This window comes from Morus notabilis, unplaced genomic scaffold, assembly GCF_000414095.1.
Source record: "Morus notabilis unplaced genomic scaffold, ASM41409v2 Scaffold669, whole genome shotgun sequence".
Taxonomy (NCBI): Eukaryota; Viridiplantae; Streptophyta; class Magnoliopsida; order Rosales; family Moraceae; genus Morus; species Morus notabilis.
In genome coordinates this window covers 95,632-99,678 of record NW_010362919.1, presented here as the reverse complement: position 1 = coordinate 99,678, position 4,047 = coordinate 95,632, and the positions used below count along the sequence as shown (strand labels likewise).

At 37.7% G+C, this 4,047-nt stretch overlaps 1 pseudogene; it reads left to right on the top strand.

The window, feature by feature from the left end:
- Positions 1 to 3,816, top strand: part of LOC112092540 — a 47,404-nt pseudogene extending 43,588 nt beyond the window's left edge.
- The last annotated feature ends 231 nt before the right edge of the window (positions 3,817 to 4,047 follow it).

The following is a 4,047-nucleotide window of genomic DNA, read 5'->3' as shown; positions in this document are numbered from 1 at the left end:
GTTGGAGGTCGTGCCGCATGTCGTTGAACTCAGCTCGTCGAGATCTTTCTATTGACACCGGCGGGGTCAAAAATGGAGGTCGGAATCTTAACTTGAGTATTTGGCCATTGATGGTTTGTGTGAGAGAGAACGTGAGAGGAGAGAGAGAATGAGCGAGAATAAGAGAAAGAAAGTGTAAGAACCCTAAAAATTTCACTATATAAAGTATCTGATTAAGGCAAGATTACGTGCCTGATCTTATCCTCAATTATTTCTTCTAAACAGATTAAATTTATACTGATTAGAGGTAATTAGTTTAGCTTACGTAAGTTAATCTACTACTTACAGTCCAATATTAATTTCTGAATAATTCAATATTGTTTTATATTCTTACTCGCTTAATATTTCGAACTGTTTCAAGTCTTGAAATTAATTTTAGACTGAACAAATTCTAAATTTTAATTTTCTGTATTATATCCCAAGAATGACGTTTCTGACAGTGTCAACTCCCGAGCTCATATTGTATCCATCTACTATAGGTATTTATCTTGTGACTTTAACCTAACTGTCTGGCAATTAAGGATTTTTTTTTTCTTCTTTTAAAATGTTAGTGCGTTTTTTTTATACGCCGCTAACATCGTGCTGTGCTTAGAGATTCTTGAAATTAAGATTCTCAAACTATACTTGTACTGAAAATTATTCCGCCTTAAAATACGGCGAGAATTTATCGATCGAATTTACTTGATCGAAACATGAACTTAACATGAAATTTGCTATAGAATTTAGGAATACATATATTAATTCCATAAATCCTCCATTCACAATATAACATAATATTTTCTAAGAAAATCCTTGGCTTAAAAATACATGAATTGTATTATTTAAGGTCTGGAATTTTCTCAGTCATTACAGAATTTTACTCAAATTTGTCAGCAAACATTGCCATTACTAGCTCACCTGTCTATGGCAAGATTTATATTTGAGGAAATGCATTAGATTTCTCTCCTGCTTTCATCAACAAGCTCTGTCATTGTCCTAATTTCTTGGAGCTTGAGCATTTAGTTGAGTTTACAACAGTTGTGTGCCCTGATGAGATTGCCTCTGAATTGTCTGGACATTCTTTCAACTGGACCAAGGCTAATGCTCTTCGAGCCTCTATGCTGACATCAAAATATTCCATGCTACATAAACTTGGCCTTTACAATTGGGTTCCAGGATCTCACAAAAACAATCTGTCCCTGGAACTTGCCAAGTTTCTGTATTTTGTAGGCACAGGACAAGTCTTCGATTTTGGAAAGGTGGTTTTTGATCACATTGTGCAGTTTGCAGGTGATCGCATGACCTTGCATGGTCTCCCTTTCCCGTCTCTCATTTGCAGGGTTCTTGTTTCTCACGCCCCTTTTCTGCTAAAAAAAGATAAGATGATGCCACTGGCGCCTCCTCTCGGGGTGTCCGCAAAGTTATTTCGTGGACCTCGCATCGTTGATGTTGAGGGGGAGTCATCACATGCTGCTGAAGGGCCCGTTTCCACGTGTCCAGGCTGCACCAAGAACTTTGTGTTGCTGCAAGGGTTGCAACGGAACTCTGTAAAGATGCAAACTGAGCTGGATGCTATACGGGTTTTACAAGACAAAGCAGGGAGTGACATTAAGCAATTAGTTGATATGCAGGTCAAATTCCAAGATGATATGCGGCGTCAAATGGCACAACTTCTTTCCTCATTGCCTATACTCTCTTCCTCGGCTGTTGATCCTCCGGTTTGATTCGTTCTTCAGCTTGTCATTTGGATTCCAATAGTTTCTAGTTTATCTTTGGCTTTTTGTTTGCCAAACTTAAGGGGAGAGTAATGTGCTTCGTGGTCAATTAGTTAGTAATTTTCTTGAACACTTTGTTTGCTTTGAGTACTCTTGGATAGAGTTGTGTAACTTTGCCAAACTAAGCCAAAGGGGGAGATTGTTGAGTCATGTGGGTCGTTTTGACTCTCTATTTATGTTTTGGGCTTTGATTGGCTTAGTTGGGCTTCATGTTTTGATTGTTTATTTCGAAAGTGTCAAGAAATGTCGTACAGCTTTTGTTTGAGTCGTTTGGTTCCTTAAGTAATGCTGTGCGTTTTGACAAAATCTGGAGTTAGTTTCTCGAATTCGTTGGGTTCGTTCGAATAGAAGAAGATAAGCTTTTGGGTTTGTTCAAATAGAAGAAATCAGCCTCACCGTTTTGAATTAAGATAAGGCTCTGAGGATTTCGTGGAGAAGATCAAGATTGTGTTGCTATTTTGATTTAAACCAGGATTTGAAATTGAAACAAATATCTGTTATAGATTTTATTTTAAGTTTGAATAAGAGGTTTATTCAAAATCGTATTTCATGATGAATTTGTTTTGAAGATCAAGATATCATCTAAAAAGAGATTGGAGTGCTGAGAATCTGGGTCAAGGAAATTGAAACTGGAATATGCGAAATAGATTACGTGTTTTGAATTTTAAACTGATAATTGTCTTATCTGTAACTACAGATTCTGATTTTGAATTAGATCAGTTTATAAAAGATTGCTGCATGAGGAATTAGATTATGTACTGCAATTCTGAAAAAGTACGGTGTGCACAAGTTGAAGAGAGATAGCATTCATCAATTTTGATCTTTGAGAGATGATTTTGTGAGCTTTCGGGAGAAGGCGTTTGAAGACGAGTGGTGCTCGCCAAGCTAGCCACTTAGGGTGTTAGACACAGCGGCGTCGATAGTCAAGAGGGAGTCTTGAGTTGGTTAAGTCCGATTGGTGTCTGTAACTTTTTACCTATTAGTGGATTGCTTGATGTCTGGGCGTGGCCCTGTGGATGTAGGTCAGTTTGACTGAACCACGTTTAATCATTGTGTAGTATTTACGCTGCTTTTGTGTTTTGCTTTGGTAATCCTTAATCATTTTATAAGAAAACACGGTAAAAGCACATAACCGGTTCTAACAAACTTGGCTAAGAACATACCAGATTTGGGATCAGAGCTCTTTTTTCCCTTTTCTTTTCCTTCTTATTATTATGTATTTTGTTGCTAGACTCTTACTAGGAGTTTGAAACTCTCCTTTATAAAGTGCTTACTTTTGACGTGTAGGGTCGCATATGGACCTCTATGTTGCTCTTCTTGCTGGCCGTATTAGGGGCTTGTTCAATAATAAACAGGTTCACCCCTCTTGCAGGGGAGTTATTCGGCTTTCTTATCACAATGCTCGTCATGCAGGAAACAATCAAAGTATATGAGTTTTTTCTCTTTCTAGCCCTTCTTCTTATTCCTTGGAAAACAACTTTATGCAAATTGCTTCTTACTTCTCTATTTGTAATTCATGTACATGAACTGATTTTGCTAGGGTCTTGTTGATGAATTTCACGTACCTGAAAGAGAGAATCTGAAAGCTATCGAGTTCCAACAGTCGTGCGGATTTGCAAACGAGATGTTTGCTTTGGTTCTGTCATTTGACCTTCTACTTACTGCATTGAGAAGCATAAAAGCAAGGTCTTGGCGTTATGGGTCTGGTAAGTACTTTTTTTTAAGTATTTTTTATCTCATTTCCACAGTTATAACGAAACTCTGGAACTTTAAGTTTTATATTTTCACAAGTTGGTTGAGAGGGTTCATAGTGGATTATGGCGTGCCTTAGGTGGTTTTGGTCTGGACAGCCTTTTCCTATGTACCTTCATGAAGCGTTCCGGAAGGAATCCTATGGCGCCTCTTCAGTCTGAATCCACGGTCACCTAGCACTTATGAGAATTGGACTGTCATCAAGGCACGGCTATATCATTTGCTGTTACATTCTGTTAAACATTTTAGCTTGAATTTCAGCAGGAATTAAAAATCCTCTACTAAACATAACAAGAGAATCTCATTCCTTCTCATTTCATTTCCTTCTTATCAAACACAGCCTAATATGGCATATTGTATTGCAGATAGAATACTCTAGAGCTGAATTTCGTAAGTTTTCCTTAAATGGCAGGTCATAATGTGCAGACTCTTTTGTATTCCTCCAACCAATTGTGTAATTCCAAAGTCTCCAATGCATACCAAAAGTCTAGCAACGCTTAAG